We start from the raw sequence: 19,935 nt of genomic DNA, 5'->3' as shown, positions 1-19,935 counted from the left end.
CTGCCTTCACCTGGCAAGGCTAACAGGACGTGTGTTGGGCAGGGGCCCCAGCTAGCCCCATCCAACCCTCTCTCCTGAGAACTTGGAATTGGGAGACAGAATTTTAGTCCATCTGAAAGCCTCAGGCTCTACAGCCATGGTGCTGAGAACAGATGTGCCCAAGGTGGCCTGGGAACAGGTCAGACCCCAGAAGACAGAGTTGCGACGGCACAGACCCCAGAGTAACCTGGAGGCTGGGGGTCTCGGAGGGAGGGGAAGAGTGAGCCTGGGGCAAACCAGCTCCCGCCCTGAGCTGGGCACCAGGGCCTGGGTGCCCCCATTCCCTACTCTAGGGTGCCCGGGGCTCTCCACCCCTGGTGCCGGGTGAAGATGCAGGGAAGGCCAGCATGACACAGGACCCCGCCTGGCAGGACCCAGGATCCCGGGGCTCTGGTCTCCATTCTTGCCTCACCAGCTCTGGGACTCAGCAACCCTGCCTGGGCCAGCAGCCAAGGCTCCATGTCCTCTGGAGCTCTGGCATTCTGTGAAGGGCTGGGAGGTGACCATGAGGCTCCCACCCTGCCACGGCTACTCTCTGCTTTTTCTGAGCCTTTGGGAGCCCTGGACCACACCCTCACCTTGCCTGGGAAGCAGAGCCAAAGCCTCCACAGAGAGACCCGGAAGGGGAGAGGCCACGCGGGCCTGCCACCACCCCTGCCAGTCCCAGCCCTGCACCCCGTTTATCCCATGTCACACCATCACCGCCGCTTTGCCCTCTGTCCACACACCCTTCCTGTCCACCAGCCGCCAGCTCAGAATCAGGAACCCTCAGCTCCAACCCCCGGGGGGGTCAGGAGTCAAGAAAGGACTCTCAGGGCTGAACTCCAGGTGTCGGCAGGGCTGGTTCCCTCTGGAGGCTCCAGGGAAGGACCTGTCTCCCACCTTTTCCAGCCTCTAGAGGAGCTGCGTTCCTTGGTTCCTGGTCCCTTCCTTCAACCTCCAAGCCAGTGACAGCCCATGGAGCCTTTCGCACATCACATCTCTCACCCTGGTCCTCCTGCCTCCTGTCACCTATGAGGACCTGACTTCCCTCCTCTGGGCCCATTCCTCACACAGAGGGGCTGGCTCCAGACACGGAGACCAATTCCAAGGGGCAGAGGGTGTGGCGTCCGGGGACACAGCGCCACAATGGTCTCAGGGCTTGGCCATCTTCTGTGGAGCCTTCTCTCCGATTGTCAGAATCACTGCCCCTTGGACGTGGGACCCTAGAAGCACGTTCAGAATGGATGCTTGGAGACAGGGACTCATAAAAGCAACCCTTTTAGAGCAGAGCCTCCGAGAGACAGAGAAACCTGGACTCACAGATTCTGGAGTCATTGCTTTTTATTAAATCTTTTCATTAAAAGAGATTCTAGGAGGCCAGACCACGCAGTAGTTAGGGTGAGGCTCTGGGGTCAGCCTGCTGGGGAATTCGAATGCCCTAAATGATAAAATCTTTGCAGAAACTACGGCACATCTGTATAAGGGATATCACAGGGTCCCAGAAAGAAGGGCTCACGGCTCTGGATTGATCTGAAAGCTCTCTGGCACACTGTTGCCATAGAATGTTCTATAGCTTCTAACGTTTCGCTTCCCCTCCCCAAAGAAAAGAATTACTCACCTCTGCCTATTGTCTGCAACTTGGAGAACCTTCGTGCAAGGACAGGACATGTCTCCGCCAATGACATTGGACCTGACCAGGTGACCCCCTTTGGCCAATGAACACAAGCGAAGTGGCACGCGTCACTCCAAGAGCCACTGTGTGTTTCACTGTTTCTGTGTTCCCTCTGCCACGCCTCATCAGGGCTGGGCCTCAGCCTGGTCGGGAATGGAGAAGAATGCAGAGCAGATGCATAGCCAGCAAGAAATCAACCCTTGATTCAGAAAAAGCCCCCGAGACTTGGGTGTCGTTGGCTCCGCAACATAACCCGCAGAAGCTGCCTGGCGTGTCCAGCAAACACGCCCAGAGCAGAGCCATGTGCTTGTCAACGTGCAGGCTGACTCTGGAAGGAAAACCAGGCCCGGAAGCAGCAGCTGCCTGTGCAGAAGAGGTGGGGAGGGGTGGGAGAGGGAGACTGAAGTGCCCCTCACTCAGGGCTGTGTCATCTGAATTCTCGTCCTATGCACTGTTTCCTTAAAAGAGCAACCATTTTCAAACAACTCTTTGAGGACTGGGATGATGACATTAAGATCGTCCCAACTCACACTTTGGCAGTGATGCCCTGATGACCACCCAGGGGAGCACTGAAGACCAATTCAGCCTTGGTTCACTCCCCAAAGGACAGATCCCTCCAAGAGGGAGGTGGCACTGAGGGGGTCTGCAGGTTCCAGGGTCCATGCAGTGCCAGGCAGGGGCCACGCTCAGGGCTCACAGCTGCACAGACTGGCCAAGAAGGGAGCAGGCTCAGCAAGGTGAGGGGACGTGCCCAGGGACCAGGCCCTGACCTGTCCATCCATTACCAGGCTCCAGAGCTCTGCTCATTTCTGAGAACACTCTCATTTTCTGCCAGTCTCCTGGTGACTCACCTGCTCTTCTCTGCCCATTTTCCCAGCATAGCAATTGCTCGATACTCTCCCAAATTACTCAGGAGTCGCCCATCCATGAAACAGCAGAGCCGGCGAGCCTTCCAGACAAAAACCGCCCATTTCTTACAACAGCTCGAGTCTCAGACTCCAGTCCATGGAGTCCTGGGGGGCGAGGGCCCAAGGGGGACCCCAGGGGTGGGAGAGTGGACACCGTCAGAGAACATTTCTCTCTTCTCTTCCCTGTGGGCAAAGTCCTCAGCCCCTCCCCCATTTTGATGGAGTGGCATTTAATGCTTTTATCAACTTGGGGGTTCTCTTGATCCAGGAGCTAATTGTATTGACATTAACCTGTTTTAACAGGTCTAAAGTATCAATAAATCATTTTTTAGTAGCTCTCCTTATTACAGCACTTTGTTAATGTATTGCACTCGAAGTGACAAATCGCCTGAGAAATCATTGCTTTCCTGTAATCTACTTTGTCTTTTTAAGTCTTTTCTTTCCTCCTGCTAGTTCAGATACTTCTAAAGTTGATTTAGAGGTGAATAAAGACGGAGGTAAGACTAGTGCCGTGCACTGGGCCGGAATCCTCCATCATCTGCCACAGCTTCATTTCTCCTGGACAACGGCCATCCGCACGTCCCACTGTTTCCACACAGCTGGAATCTGAACAGGTGCACATTAGGTATGTGTTTCTACACAAGAAGGATCTGGAAATATAATCGAGGACTTCTGAAGAGGGCTGGAGGCTGAGTTTCCTAGAGAACAAATCTTCATTTGGGCTTTTTGACAATATGCAAATCCACAGATGGGTAAAGAAGTAAAAATTCCAAAAACTTCAGTTAACTCAGAGGTTGCCAAAATCTAGCTCTGGGCTTACTGGTAGCCAGGGCAAAAAGAGAAACACGTTGTGTTTTTAATTCTTACTTGGAATAAAAAAAAGCTAGCTGATTTTTTTCAGGAGAGGCTCTTTCATGGTTCTGAATTTTGAGAGTTGTTTAGGAAGAGCTTTGAAGTCAGACAGAAATGGGTTCAAAACCTGGTTGTGACACTTCATCAGCTCTGTGTCTTGAGCAAGTCACATCCCACCTCCGAACCCAGTTCCCCACCTCTATAAAATGCAGATGGTAATGCCTCACTGCTCTGCGCAGGTTGAATAAGAAAATACCTGCAAAGCATCCAGCATCATGCCTGGGGCAGCAGATACTGGGGATCCCCAGCTGCAAACGGCAGCACAGACACCCTGCTCTCACCTTCTCAAGAGCAAAACCATCCAACCCCTTTCCCTAACTACAGAGGAATGTGGCTGGAGTCGGTTCTGAGTTCAGACCGAGGTACGTGCTTTCCACTAGCTCATTCCAGTCCTAATTCGCTCTCAAGGGATGCTGAACTGTTCATGAAACTAACTTTTTTTTTTCTAACAGTTTCCAACACCTGTCTGTGTTCCAGTCCTCATTCAGACATTTGCCCCTTTGGAGAAAGTCCTCCCAAGCGAGAATGGCAAGAGAAGCCCGCCAACTTCAGGAAGACATTTACTGTCACTCAGAACCCTGCATGTATTTCAATATTTTCTTGATATGAGTCCAACAAACAAGCTATTCTCTAAGTGAAAATTCCCCTTGTCCTAAATAATTCACAAGAAGAAACTTCTGAAAAACAAACTCTGTCATGGCCCTGCTCAGAGCCGGCTGTGGTTCCACCCAGATGCCCACTGCCCACTGCAATCACAGCATTTGGGACTCAATGGAGTCACCCCTTGGCTGAGCTGGCGATGAGACCTGGGGCCCCTGGCTGGGGGCTCAGACCTTCACTGTGGCCATCTGTTATTCTGGGAGGCCCATTTCTGCCTGAGGCCCATAGCATGTGCCCTCCCTAAGGACCCAGAGTCTGCAGATGAGCACTGCCCTTGGCCAGCCCAGGCTGCACCATCAGCAGTCCCAGGGTGCCTGCACCCCGGAGACACCAGGCTTGGAGATGGAAGGACCCTAGCAGAAAGCAGAGTTCTGGAGAGGAAGGCAGCCTCTCCCTCACCGAGTGACTGTCCCCACCTCGCTCCCCCTGGGCAGCTTCTCCAGGAGCTCACAACCTTCATGGAAAAGTGCTCTATGCAGACAGACCCAGTGCCTCTTTCTGCAGCCTTTGGCTGACACCAGGTGCACTTTTGGTTTAATCTTTCAGGAGTCAAGGAGGCTAGACTGAAAACTAGGGATCTTCTGGCTAGCTCAGTCCCAAGATCCAGCAACCTTGTCATTGTCGGCGACCCCTCACCTGCCACAGTGCAGGTGATTGAAGGAGATGGAAGGGCCACTGTCCTGCATTGAGCCCCCCACTACGGCCAAGCTGCATTCCAGGACATTCTGTCAGCTGACCCCACAGCAGTCCCTCAGCGGCGCTCTGTCCTGGGACTCAGAGAGGTCTGGAAGCAGTGAGATCACTCAGCCTGTGAGGTGAGAGCCCAGCCTGAGACTCAGGCCAGCCAAGGGGTGACGCCTGATCAGTGTGTGGGCTCAGCAGTGCCTGAGGCCAAAAAGGAAACGTGTGCTCCTACGTCCACTTCTTACAGTTGCCTCTTGCATTCTGAACTGAGTTGGAAAAGTTAATAACCGCCCAACAATCCAAAATCACGGCTCTATCGAGAGAGCCCCGAGTTGCCCCATCTGCTCACATACCATCGGCAACCCTCGTAAACTCGTATCATGGTGGACACGCCAGCCAGCAGCCCCGGGAGCCTGGGACTGACCAGAAGTGGCATCCCCATTACAGGATAGACAAGGTCACCAAACAAGAAACAACAGCCTGTTCTTATTTAAAATGTTGATATTTTGTCTATCATAGATTTTTGCATTAATTTTGATATTTTACATTATTGCACTGAAATATGATCTATCTTGATGACTTCATTTTGAGAACCCCTTAAATTCTGTGCACGAGGCGCACACCTGCCTCTCCTGAATCCAGCGCCTGTGGTGTTCAAGTCCTGACTTCGGGGTCTCGTCCTCTTCTTCCCATTGCCATTGACCTAGAAGCTGGAGCTTCCAACAGAGCAGGTGCCGTTTCCCCTTTTCAAGCCCAGGTTTGATTCAGTTCCCTGCCAGGTGGTGAGGACCACCAGCCCCAGCCAGCTCCACAGATTAGATTAAAATTTGCTTCGGCCATTTAGCGTGGAGCTGATAACACGCTGTTCTTGGACTGCGGCCACTTAGGTCTATTAAAATCCTGTTTCTTCCCTGCTGTGAGTTAAGGAGACCCATTTCTCTCGGTTCCCACTTCCTGATTTCGGCCCAGAGAAAATAATTAATTCCGTTGATCCCTAATTGACTTCAGGTGGCACCTATACCAAACACTAACACCGTTCCCTTAATGAATAATTTCTTCACTAAAACGGGTTGCAGTCTTATTTGGAAGAAAAGAATAAGAAAATTAAAGCTGCGGGAAGATAACACTGCAAAGAATAACTGAAGCGTATTTACATATGCAACCAGGCGCCCCTTCTGCACTGTGAAAGGCTGGGGGAAAGCTGCAAACAGAGAGAGAACAATGAGTACAGAGGAAAACGATTAATAAATTGGAGCACAGGCGGCGGGCCCCAGGAGGCTGCTGCTGATAACAGCACGGGGTACAAAAGTATGGACGCCACTGAGGCCCCTGCGCAGGCCGGCGCCCAGGAGGCCCAGCCACTGAGCTATGTTGCCAGGCATCTAGAACTTTCCATGTGTGGAGAGAGACTGTGGGGATCCACTGCCTCAAAATTGACCCAGCCACTGGCAGGAGACCCCTGCCTGCTCTTCTAGAATGGCCATTGTCTCCCACAGAGGCCCACAGAGAGGTTGTTCTCCCAGTGGGCATGGAGGGGTGAGTCACAGAGCTCAGGATATTCCAGAAAATGGAGAGAAAGTGTAACTGGGGGAGTCTAAGCCTGCAAATTTGCGGTTCTCACCGTGTCTTCAGCGGCTGTCTTGAGTTCCTGGGTGCCACTCAGTGCCCACTGTGGGTGTGACTCTGCTCAGTGATGGCCCCACGCAGGTCTGCACCTGGTCAGCTGTCACCGAGGGGAGAGGTGCTGAGGGTACAAACAGGCAAAGGAGGAGACCTGGCACCCGTCCCACTCTCCCAGCCCAGGGAAGCCCGCCTGTGTGCAGCAGGGAGAAGATTTGGGTCTCATCCCCTCTGGGACCTGGACCCTGGCAGCAGGGAACAGGGGAGCCCTGGCCGGCTGCTCACCCCACTGACTCACTCGGGGACCAGGTCACAGATGCTGAGGACACCAGGGTGGACACGGCTGAGGAGAACTTCACTAACACTGGGAGCAGAGGCCAGCCCCTTGGGCTCAGGGCCTCGAGGCGTCCGGCTTAGTATAATCTGTTACTGCACTGAATCTCCTCAACAACCCATGAGGTGGGTACCCGCTTGAAAATAAGCAGACTGTAGCTCAGAGAGGCTAAATTCCTGCCGAAGGTGACATAACGACTAGGCGACAATGCCCAGGTGTGAATACACCTCTGCTTCATTGTCAGACTCTCAGGCACTTGTTCTGTCGAGACCCAGGTAGTAAACATTTCACACTCTGTCGTAATTAGTTAACCCTGCCCTGGTAGAGTGAAGGTAGCATCAACAATATCTAATCAAATGAATGTGGCTGAGTTCCAATAAAGCTTTATTGAAAAAAAACAGACCACGGGCCAGATTTGGCTCACTGGCTGTAGTTACCTGAGCCCTTCTCTACCATCTTATCATACCATGTGCAGTTCTCTGAATGCAGGTGACACACAGTTTCATGAGTGTCTCTGGAGGGGTCCTGGCCTGGTGGGGGAAGCCAGAAAAACCAGCCCGGTCAGAAGGCAGAAGGACCAGAGGGTGCTGGTGTAGTAGGCTGGCCAGGGAAGGAGTCTCAGAGAAGGTCCTGTGTGAATTGCACTCATGTGGAGGGAGGACATGGCAGACCCAGAAGACAAACTTTAGAGAAAACTTAAAGTTATAACTGGCGAGAAGGACTGGCGAGAGCTCCTTCCATTGCACATGGCAGAATTCCAAATCAAACGAGACTAGACAAACAAAAACAACAGAAATGGGATGTGCTGGCTCACATTTCCAGGCACTGAGGGTGTGGTTGGCTTGAGGAATGGCTGAATTCAGCAGTTTGTCAGAAACTTGCCTCCCATCACCACCTCTTGACTCCACTCTCTCTTTTCCATCAAGCCCTCTCCAGGTCACAACGGCATCAGCCACCAGAAGCCCTGGGCCTGCCTCCCCTCGTCAGCTATCTCCGTGAGGAAGTGGACTCTTGGCAATTCCAGTTTAGAGAACCAAGAAAACACTTCCTTCACTCCCAAAGCCCCCAGGCTCCACCAAAACAGCAGTAGAGAGAGGTTTTAAGATACAGGAGAACAGGCTCAAAGGCGCCACGACAAAATGCTGGAAGCTACAAAGCAGTCGCTGCGTGGTAGGTGGCTTGGCAGGACTGCGGAAGCCAAACCCCAAATCTGCAGTTTGAAATCCGAGAACCAGCCAGAGGGCTGGGAACTGAGAGGACCGGGCACTCCTGGAACTGGGTGACAGTTGAGAGAGAAGCTGTAAAAGCTGGATCCTCTCCCCACCTCTGGGGCTAGGGGACTGCCCCACGTCTGTCCTGGTGGAGATTGGAGGCTTGCTCTCTGAAGCTGGTAAACAGATTCTGGACTGGGCACCCCCGCACGTGGACGGCGCGGGTTCTGGGAAAGCAGGAGTGGGTTCTGCATGCAAAAATCCCCCCACACCACTCAGGCAGCAGCCAGCCCTGCTCCCTACAGAAAGGAGGCTGGAAGAACCACTCCGGAGCTGTAACTAATGCAAGGGGAAAGTCCCAAACTCCTGACAGCTGGGGTCCCCTGAAACTTGGTCCACCCAGATGGCCCTACAATGAGTCAATGTTGACCAGCCACACCCAAGCTCAGAGCTTCCAATCAGCTTCTTAGACCCCCATTCCTAATGCTCAGCTGAGCTCCAAGGATCAACAGACATCTGCCTCCAGCACGGAACACAGACAAAGTAAACCCTGAGACACACACAGCAAAGCTCAGCGGGAGGAAGCAAAGACTGAAGGAAAAGAGAATTTCCAGAAACATCTTTAATATTCTCAGAGAAAGAACATATTGCATCCAGGAAACAAAACCAAGCATTCCAAAGAAAATGAAGGAACAGAAATCATTAAAAAGGCACCAACATTCCCCAGGAAGGAAGATGACCCATTGACAAACTGAAAAGGCCTTCAGGTACCAAACACAACAGAAGAAAACAAACTCACACCAGGACACTTCACTGTTTCAGAACCCAGGACATGAGAAGTCTCTATAGCCTACCACATGGGGCAAAGAAAGGGGGGAAGAAAACAGGTCACATACAAAAACCAGAAAGCAAAACAGATTCAGCCGTCTCAGCAACAACCCTGAAATCTAGAACGTGGCGAAGCAAAGCCTTCCAGATTCTCAGGGAAGAAAATTCCCAGCTAGGGAAAACTGACAATCAAGTATAAGAGTAAAATAATGAGAGTTTAAGACCTACAGGGTCTCAAGAATTTAACTTCCATATGTCATTCCTCAAGCAGATACTGGTGGGAGACTCTGCCCAAACAGAAGTGTGAAAGGAGAAAGGGGAAGAGATGAGACGCAGAAAGCCGCTGTGGGGTGCGCAGGGCCTAGAATGAGATGACCCCACAGGAGGGAAGAGGAGGAGCCCCAGGAGGCGAGGCGGTGAGGGGAGCTCCAAGATTGACAGCTGTGCTCCAGCCATGGAGGGCCGAAGGCCAGCCTGGGAGCGTGTGGCCCAAGAGACAGACCTTGGGATATTAGGATATTAATAGATTGTACCACACTCGCTGCTCCAGGTCACCACACCATCCTTTGAACTAAGAACAGGGTACCCAGGCAACACTGCCCAGCTGTGACCAGGGCTTGTCTTGGCCATAGACAGAAGGAGCCCTGACCTTCCCTCCATCCTCCGCTGGCAGGACCAGCTGAGAGCACATGAGACACTCCACAGTGGGGTTCTGCCATGACGTAGTCTAGAATCCCGGAAACCAAAGCACAGGGCTACCCTGTGGCATTTATGGATGCTTCGAATGTGGGGAGCCCTGGCTTCGCCAACAGGTCTTGCCCACGGATTTCCCCAAGGGAGACTCTCATGAACCCTCGGGAAGCTGAAGTCAGACGGTGGCTCAGAGGCCATTGGCTGTGTCTTCTCTGGAACTCTTCGTCTGAAGGACAACACTGCCCTTCCTTACACATCACCTCTGTGCTTATTCCTCAAGCCTTCACTACTGCACAACAGAGCATCCCTGGAGCCTCCAGAAAAGCAAAGGAAGGATGGGACAAGTCAGGCTCCTGCCTCTGTAGGAGGAGGGCCCCTACTCTGGGCACTTTAGGGCACTGGATACTATAAAAACACCACAAAAGTCACTTATTAAGGAACCCCTGGGTGCCCCTCTGGCTCCAATCCAGGCCTGGCCCCTGACAAGTTCTAAACACTCAGGAAAGTACATCCCCACCTGACCTTCTCTATGATCTTGAACCCAGAATCCGAAGGCAAGTGGGTTGTGCCAGCGTCGGTCTCGGGCAGATGCTGCTTTGGAGATAGAGGGTTTGAGAGGAGAAAACCCTTGGGTGGGAGAAAAGCCGGGCCATTGCCAAGTTCCTCCCGCCAGTATCAGGGTGCAGCAGCTCCCACCCAGCCCATCATTTACATATCTTTTCCATTTTGCTGTTAGGAAGACCTCTTTCCAAGTCATGCTAGGACTCTGCGCTCTCACTGCTCCTTGGGTACCACTCTGTGGTTCTGAAGGTCCTCGTAAGTTGGGTGATACATAGAACAGGTGCATCTAGAAGCTGAGAGACATCTTTCTATGTCAGACAACGCTTATTACTTTTACCCTTATGTTTATATAGAATTAGATGTAACATGAATGAAACATGATACTGGTTCTTTGCACGATTGTAGGAGTCTTGAGATTAACAGTAAAACACAATGAAAGCTCTGACATAAGTGGTAGTGATTTTGTATGATGAAATTAAAATATTTTATGATTTTTTTATTTGCTAATGATCATATACAAGATGCAACCCCATTACAACAATTAAACACTGTGAGTAAAATTTCAAAGAAATTTGGTTTATTTCCAAATCAAAATATTCCTCTAAGAATGTTATTGACAATCCCAGCTGCTACTCCCTCTGCAGATCAAAGTTTCTCCAAAGTTTTGAAAACTAGCTAAGAGCTACAAGGCCTCAAGAAAGGCTAATTTGTCATTATTGTCAAATTATGTGAAAATTTTAATTATAATTGCATGATTAGCGATATTGATGAAATAAAGGCAAGAAAATTTTTTTAGAATAAGCATAATAATTTATAAGTTATGCATGTTTTTGTACTTTTATTCATCCAAGCATTATCGGCCCAGCAACAGAACACCCAGGTATATGCAATAATGATTAAATTCAGTTTGCTATGATATTTTGCCAGCTTTCAGCTATCAAAAAACCATAATTTCATACATCTCTCTCTATTTTGTTATTATGAAGCTATATTTGTCAAAGCAAGAGGCTGGAATACTTTTTATTCAACAATTTGACTTGATTTATAATTTGTAAATATTTAGACATATGATATGTGGACTTATGTTTGTAATCTTGTCTCAAGTCCCACCAATATTAGGGCTGGGCCCAGGTAGGAGCATGGAGGGAGGGAGATAGAATTAGGAAGGACAACACAGAGGCCTCTAAGTTTCTAGAATATTCTATTTCTCATACTAGGGAGTGGAGGCATGGGCATTTGTCTTGTTACTTTCCTATAAACTGTATTTGATTTTATGCACTTTTGAAGTCATGGTATATATGACAATAACAAACAAAATGAAATAAAAATAAGGGTAAGAAAAAGGATTTACCTTGTTTACCATTCAGAGAGGTCGTGAACCCCAGATGAGATCATATACAGGAAAATGCATTGTAAAGAGAAAACCTCGCTCTGGCGCAAACTGTCCTTACTGTTCATCTGACACCAGGCAGGGAAGGTGGGGGCGAACATTGTCAGCTCCGTTGAGAATGAAAATCTTGTTGACATTTTCCTTACCGGAATTTCTAATGTTTTCCTTTTACACTGATTCTAAACACATTACTTGCATATTTTGGAAAATGTGGAAACTAAGAATAAAACCCAGAGAAAACAACTACAGAAACAGTGGCATACAGTATTTCAGTATTAAAAAAAAATGTGTCTAGCCAGGCGTGGTGCCTCACACCTGTAATCCTAATACCGTAGGAGGCTGAGGTGGGAGGATCGCTTGAGCCCAGGAGATCGAGCCAGACTGGGCAACACAGTAAAACCCCATCTCTACAAAAAATACAAAAATTAGCTGTGTGTGGTGAGCATGCCTGGAGTCCCAGCTACTCGGGAGGCTGAGGTGGGAGGATTGCTTGGGCCAAGGAGGCAGAAGTTGCAGTGAGCTGAGATCACACCACTGCACTCCAGCCTAGACAACAGAGCAAGACTCTATCTCAAAAAAAAAAAAAAAAAAAATGTCTAGGCCAGGCAACGTGGCTCACTCCTGGTAATCCCAGCACTTAGGAGGCCGAGGTAGATAAATTGTTTGAGGCCAAGAGTTCAAGACCAGCCTGGGCAACAGAGACCCCATCTCTACCACATTTTTTTAAATGGCCAGGCATGGTGGTGTGCACCTATAGTCCCAGGGAGGCTGAGGTGAGAAGATCACTTGAGCCTGGGAAATGAAGACTGAAGTAAGCTATGATCATGCCACTGCACCCTAGCCTAGGCTACAGAATGCGATCATATCTCCAAAACAAAAAAGTGTCTATCTTTCAAACTATTTTATATGGTTGAGATGGTTCAGATCAGCCTCCAAATATGATTTTTTTGCCTTGTTGTTTTTCTCACTTAATATGCCAGACTTTTCCCCATGTTATTACAAACTCATTGTAAGCATCTTTGGAGCATAATTTACTTAATCATTTCCTCATTATAGGACATTTAGACAGATTCTAATTACTCACTATCACAAATTACCCTGTGAGGAATAAACAGTGCTCTTCCCGAGTCTTTGTGTGGACTTCCAATTCGTTTCTTAGGATCAATATCTCAAAATGAGCTTGAGAGAGTTTTTCAGATTCCAAATGTAGCTGTTGAAGGCATTTATGTTATAGGTACATGCCGCTGGCCTTTCCCATCTGGGCACTGATGTGCTATCACCATGGAATGCCGCATTACTTACTAAAAGTCTAAAAGCCACATGGAACCAGACGGACTGGTCGCACCCTGGCTTTGCACAGCATTGTCTGGAGATCTGAGGAGAGTTCGAGCCTCCCTAAGCCTCATGCTCCTTGGCCACGACAAAGACAGAACCGTGACTGCCAGGCACAGTACTGGTAAGGATTAAAAACAACGCAGGCGCATGCCTAGCCCAATGCCTGGCACGCAGCCAGTGTTCAATAAATGATGACTCACATGAACCCTTTTTAAAATGCTTCTTTCCTAATTATTCCAGCTAAAAGTTCCGGGGAAGACTCTGATCCGCCTGCCTGGAGTCACGCCCCCTTCCTGCAGCCAATTACTGTAGAAGCTGATTGGCCAGTTCTGGAGTCATGTGCCCTTCCCCTAACCAATTACTATGAAGTCTGATTGGCCAGTTCTGGAGTCATGTGCCCTTCCCGTAACCAATTACTATGAAGTCTGATTGGCCAGTTCTGGAGTCATGTGCCCTTCCCCTAACCAATTACTATGAAGTCTGATTGGCCAGTTCTGGAGTCATGTGCCCTTCCCCTAACCAATTACTATGAAGTCTGATTGGCCAGTTCTGGAGTCATGTGCCCTTTCCCTAACCAATTACTATGAAGTCTGATTGGCCAGTTCTGGAGTCATGTGCCCTTCTCTCAGCCAATTACTGTGGACTCTAATTAGCCAGTCCTGGAGTCACATGGCCTTCGCTCAGCTAATTACTGTGGCCTCTGATTGGCCAGTCCTGGAGTCTTGTCCCCCCCCGCACCCCCCAGTCAATTGCCCTGGCCTCTGATTGGCCAGTCCTGGGTCTCTTGCTCATTCTGAAGCTGGAACGGGGCGTAGGGTCATCCCTACCTGAACTATAGGGAGTGGGAATTGTGGGTCCCAAAGAAAGGAATCCTGTTACCGGAAAGGTGAGAGCAGGTGGACAAGCAAAAACAACAGATGCCTAAGGCTTCCGTAACAGTGCCTCCCTGCTGCTTGCTTGGGAAAGCACTGGGGCCCCGACAATGACCCTGACACCACGTGGACATGGGAGAATCACCCTTGCCTGAGTTTATAGGGGAAGGAACAAACAAAACAAAGACCAAGATGGCTGGGCCTGGAGGCTGGTTGACCCTACTGAGCTTGAAGATCTTTCTAGCCATGTAAGAATATGAATTTACAGGCAGATCTAGAAAAGGGGTGAGTTTCCGTCCTGAGGAGACAAGGGCTTCGCTGCCTAGGGAAACTAGTGCTTCATTAGGAAACTGAGCACAGCCTCCATTGACAGGACTCGAACCTGCCACCCACCTCCCACACCGGGCCCAGTCCAAAAGCCCCCTCCTCTGAGAAGTCTCCCTGAGCCCTGTCAGAGATTAAACAATGCCGGTCACTAGCTAAAGACAATGAGGGCAGGTCTCAGTCCACTGCAGCAGGGAACAGAGTCCACTGCAAACTGAGTTCATGCAGAGGTGACTGAGCATTTTAAAGGGAGAATGAGGGAGCTGGATAGGGAGTGTGCGGGGCTCCATCAGAGTCAGGGAAGGGGAGATTACAAAAGCAGGAGGGGTAGTCAGTGTGCTTAGGCCATTGTGATTGCTACCTAGGACTTATCAAAGCCAGGTGCCTGCCCTCCCACCACAACTGGGACATGGGGGCCCTCTCTTAAGGTGTTGGCTGGAACAGACAGTAAATTATTCTGGCAGCCTTGAACTTTCCCAAGGATGAACTTAAGCAGGGGATGAAGCCTTGAACTGTGAGAAAAAATGCCAGGGTCTGTTCCAGTCTCTTAGTGTTGGGAGGTGGATGAAATCAGTTGTGCTGAGAGTCTGTAGTTTCTAGAGGCCAAGGCTGAGGCCTCCTCGAGAGAGGGGTAGGAGAAGCCTGTGTTGGTCCAAAAGAGAGTCTTTGTCAGACCCCAGATGTCCACCTCCTTGGAGTTCCTCTATCATGCCCGCCATGTGCCTGTCACTCACACACCACTGTAAGATGCCCAAGGTAGGGCTTCAATCTCCACGTCCCTGGTGCCCAAGACAGTGGATGATGGAGGATGAATTCTCAGTTAACTCACTGTGCTGACTGCCAAGTGGTGGACAAGATGGAGGAAAAACACCCGGCACCATACCCCTCATAGAAGGACTTCAAAAGACTCAGATCTCCATGCCCAAATGCAGGGATTTTGATCCAGGGACTTGTACAACTGAAGGATTGATTTTTTTAAAGCTCCTTGACAATCCTGATGTTTGGTGGGGACTAGACCCCACTGGTTCTGCACAGGTAGATGCACCTGTTTCAAATGATGCCTCCTGCTGAGCAATGGATCTCCAGGTAACTCCTGCCCAGGCCCTCCCCTTCCACTCTCCAACAGGCCCACATGGGCATAGGAGCCATAGAACCCTCACCACCCCTGGGGGTGCTGAGTCCTGAGACTAAGGTCAGGATTTAGGGGCAAATAAGTGAAGGAAACCCTCCAGCCAGTGTTGGCTTGAGACTCTGCCTAGGCCTTTTATAGCTAACTTCTGCTGGCCTAGAGCTCCCATTAGCAAGCAAGCCCACTTCTCCTGGCACTGCCAGCTCCTTTGGGTTCCTTACTAGGAGGGAGGGCAGGATCTTTCCTGCCTATTCCTGGAATCCCTGGTTGTAATACAATCAAACCCAACTCAGTTCAACCACTTCTCTTATGGGAGCCATACATCATAGACTGTCAGGGTAAGAGAGGCCTTCAAGATCATCTCATCCACCAACCTTGACAGTGAGGAAACCGACGCTTTGGGCTGCTGGCACAGGTCTTCCAGCCAGGGCTCCATTCAGAAGAGCAAGTCCTGCTGTTTTGCCAAAGCCTGTCTCCAGGTCCTATTTGCTTCATTTCAGCCAAAGTTTGGGCACAACTGCCTGGTCTGATGTCCTTGCTGAGGTTGAACCCCTTCTGGTGACAGTAGTTCTGTCACCTCATGAGGAGAACTAAAGTTAGCACTCCTTTAAGGATTTGGTTTTGAAAAACTGTAGACAGGGGATATTGAAATTTGCCCAATTTGCCCGTTCCTTGGAAGCATCTCAAAGTCTAGTTCAAAACCGTGCTAACTTCAAAGGCAGAAAGAAATGCTTGGAAGAGAGGAGATGAATAAGGCAAGGAGATCCAGGGCTGTTTCTAGGTCATAATGGCCACTCCTGAGACTGCTTCCCTGTGTGGGTGGAGGGAAGGACTGGACTAAGGCAAGGGGAGCAAAGTTCAGTCCATTTCCTTGGTAACACGCAGGAAAGGAGGCCAGAGACTCGCTGGCCTCCCAGGGGCTGCCAGGGTGGACCTGAGGGAGGTTTTCAGATAGCAGCACGGGGACCTGCAGGAACAATCACTAACTCCTGGCAAACACCATGGCTCCAACTGCCACTGTCTATTAAATAGCATTATTTAAACCTTGACAGTCACTTAGATGCAGAGCTGGCAGATTAATTTTATCTTAAATCTTTAGCCGGTGGAAGTATATCAAAATGCAGCTGTTACAACCAGACAGTGACAGAACAGAAGTCCTATCTGTGTTTGGACAGTGTCTGCTGATGTCACACTCTGGGAGAGGCCCAGCTGGTGCAATGTGGGCAGCAGCAATTCGTACACCCATTAGAGAGAACGGACCTCGAGGGCACGCCTCTTTGGTCACAGCTGTATCCCAGGCACTCCCTAAGTATGAGTCTAATGATAATTAATTTCCCCATAAACACACCCGAAGCAACTGCTATGTGCTGGCCCTGGCCTCAGCAGGGCAGACACAATGACAGGGACCAAAGCTGATGCTGCTCTCAAGGCAGGGAAGCAGAGAACAGCCTCAGGCAAGTGCACGATGACGAGGGGGACCTCGAGGACTACACGAGCACCTCACACAGCCCTGGGAGCAATCATGGAGGGCTCCCCAGAGACAGTGATGCCTGGGTTTGAAGAACAAATGGGATTCACAGATAAATAAAGTGGGAAGGGGCATCCAGGAGTGTGCTCATTCGCTCATCCATTCCTTAACTCAACAGACATTCATGGAGCTCGACTCTGTGCAGGAGTGATGAGGGTAACCTGAGATGGCGGAGCGCTGTCACCAAGGAGCTGACAGTCCATGAAGACAGATGCAAACAGGACAGTCTGCATCAGTGCAGGACGACACATGAGGAAGGGTCTCTCCAAGGAGGGGACCCAGTGCCAGGAGGAAGGAAGAGGGCCGAGATCGCACTACTGAACTCCAGCCTGGGCAACAGGGCAAGATTCCATCTCAAAAACAAACAAACAAAAATAAATCAATCAATAAATAAATATATGGGAGAATATGCATTGGTTAAATACAGATACTACACCATTTTATATAAGGGACCTGAGCATTGTTGGATTTTGGCACCTGAAGCAGCAGGAATCACAGCGACATAGCCTAGAAGCAACCCCCTGTGCATACCAAGGGGCGACTGTACTCACTTTGACCAACGTGGTGTGGTAAGTGGTGTTATTCTCAGTCTTTTATTGTGCTTCCCACATAGGCCATCCATACACAGGAGGCCCTCTCTTTTCCACTGACACTGGGCTTGGCCAGGTGACTCATTTTGGCCATGAAGATCTGAGCAGCATTGACATGTACTGCTTCCCAAAGAAGCATTACGAGGCATTGCATGGTTCTGTTCTCTATTTTTCCCTGTGCCTTAACACCAGCAATGTCCCAAATCGGGGCTGCTGGGTGTCAGGGGGCACAGCCAGAGCCACTCCTGATGAATGTGTCATGGGAGCACGAGCTTAAGGGATGTTTGTTACTGCAGCAGAACTTAGCCTGAGCTGACTGATAGATAAGGAAGCCAGGATGCAGGGAGGTTGAGTGGCTTGGAAATCAAGAAGTTGGTCACAGAGCCCACTATGGAATCCATGCCTTCCAAATATCTGCCTGGTCCTGTTGCTCTGCCAGGCAACTTTGTAACAGCTAACAGTAGCAAACAGAGAGGACCCAACAGGCAGTGAGTTTTCACTGAAGCCAGCATCTATGAGTTCATGATTTTTAAAAGGCAGAAACTAACAGCTAACAGCTATTGATTGTTTTATTTGTGTCAGACACTGTGTCAAATGCTTTGTAGTCTTTTATCCACTGTTCATCTGACCCTGTGAGGTAAGACAGCCCTAATTTTACAGATGAAAAGACTGGGTTCATGTTACTTCATTCTAGTGTAAATCTACCTTATTCTTTCTAAAATCTGTATAATGTCCACAATATGAATGCAGCTAAGTATCTGTACCCATCCCCTTATCAATAAATATTTCAGTCAATTCCAATATTTCAGAATTACAAACAATGCTGCAATTGCTGACCTGGAACACACATTCTTACTATCTTTGGCTACTGTTTCTGCAGGGTAGAGCCCCAAAACTAGGGTTGTAGAGTGAAAAATATGTACTTCCAGGAGCAGTGGCTCATGCCTGTAATCCCAGAACTTTGGGAGGCCAAAGTGGGCAGATCACTTGAGCCCAGGAGTTGGAGACCAGCCTGGGCAACATGGCAAAACCCTATCTCTACAAAAAAAATTTAAACATTAGCCTGGTATGGTGGCACACATCTGTAGTCCCAGCTACTAGGGAGGCTGAGGTGGGAGGATCGCTTGAGCTCGGGAGGCAGAGGCTGTAGTGAGCCAAAATCGTGCCACCGCACTCCAGCCTGAGCAACAGAGCGAGACCCTGTCTCAAAAGAAAAAAAAGTACATACATGTTGAGTTTTTATATAAAGTAAAAACGTTATCTATTCAAAAAATAGCTGTGTCTATGTGATACGGTTTGGCTGTGTCCCCACCCAAATCTCATCTTGAATTCTCACGTGTTGTGAGAGGGACCTGATGGAAGGTAATTGAATCATGGGGGCAGGTCTTTCCCGTGCTGTTCTCATGATAGTGAGTAAGTCTCACGAGATCTGCTGGTTACTATAAGGGGGAGTTTTCTGCACAAGCTCCTCTCCTTGTCTGCCACCATCCACATAAGATGTGACTTGCTCCTCCTTGCCTTCTGCCATGATTGTGAGGCTCCCCCAGCCACATGGAACTGTAAGTCCAATTAAACCTGTTTCTTTTGTGAATTGCCCAGTCTCAGGTATGTCTTTATCAGCAATGTGAAAACGGACTCATACACTATGTGATTGGTTTCCATTCTCACCAAATTTATAAGAGCAGCTACTTGCTAATACTGTTACTAGTCCTGGACATTAGCAATATGTAAAGCTTTTGCAAAACTGATAGCTACAAAAATCTCATTGTGTTTTCATTTGGTTTCTTTTAATTACCAGCGAGGATGTGCATCTGTCCAAACGTCCATCAGCCATTTGATTCTGTCTTCTGTGAAAAGCTAATGTGTGCGCATCCTCTTGCTGGGGTAGTTACTGGTGTCTGTGGCCTTTTACCTCTGTCCCAAAGTCATGCACTCTGGAGGAGGGAGTCTCTGTATCTCTGCAGCTCCTCACTAGTGTGGATTCCCACCTCATCCATGGGGATTCAGAGTGAATGGATGAGTGGAAATGACCATTAATTGGACACTGACGATGTGCCTGGTGCTGTGCTTAACAATATGCCCACAGGGTCTCATTTACCCCTCATGAAAACCTGCTGAATTAGGTATGCATCCATTAGCTCACTCTATAATTCCAAAGTCCAAAGAGTTCTAAAATCCAAAAGAGTTTCCACAAGTCATTGGGCACGAATATCCATCATGAATTCTCATAAGACCATTTATAATCTTTGTTTACTGCCTTCATTTGAACAGTCAAGTATTGATACTAAAATATCCAATTCAGTTTGGGGGTATTTACCCCAGACCCTTCTAGCAAGGTTAATAATTGTAATACACACTGTATTACCTGCAAAATCCAAAAGAAAAAGGCCGAAATGTGAAAACTGGCTGCCCTGAGGGTATGGCTAAGAAATTGCAGACTTTTATCAGTATCCCCATGTTACGGATGAAGAAACTGTGGCTGAGAAATTGACAACTTTCCCATGATGCAGGACTGTTAAAGGACAAGGCAAGAAACTGAACTCTGACCCCAGTGCCAGTGCTCTTGACCCAGGCTCGATCCTGGTCTCTGCTTCTGCTCTTAATGCCACACGATGGGTCCCCCGATTTCTGAGTTCCGGGAGCAAGAGCTTGGTGAGAGCAGC

This window comes from Pongo abelii, chromosome 23 (assembly GCF_028885655.2).
Source record: "Pongo abelii isolate AG06213 chromosome 23, NHGRI_mPonAbe1-v2.0_pri, whole genome shotgun sequence".
Taxonomy (NCBI): Eukaryota; Metazoa; Chordata; class Mammalia; order Primates; family Hominidae; genus Pongo; species Pongo abelii.
This window is presented reverse-complemented; position numbering follows the sequence as displayed.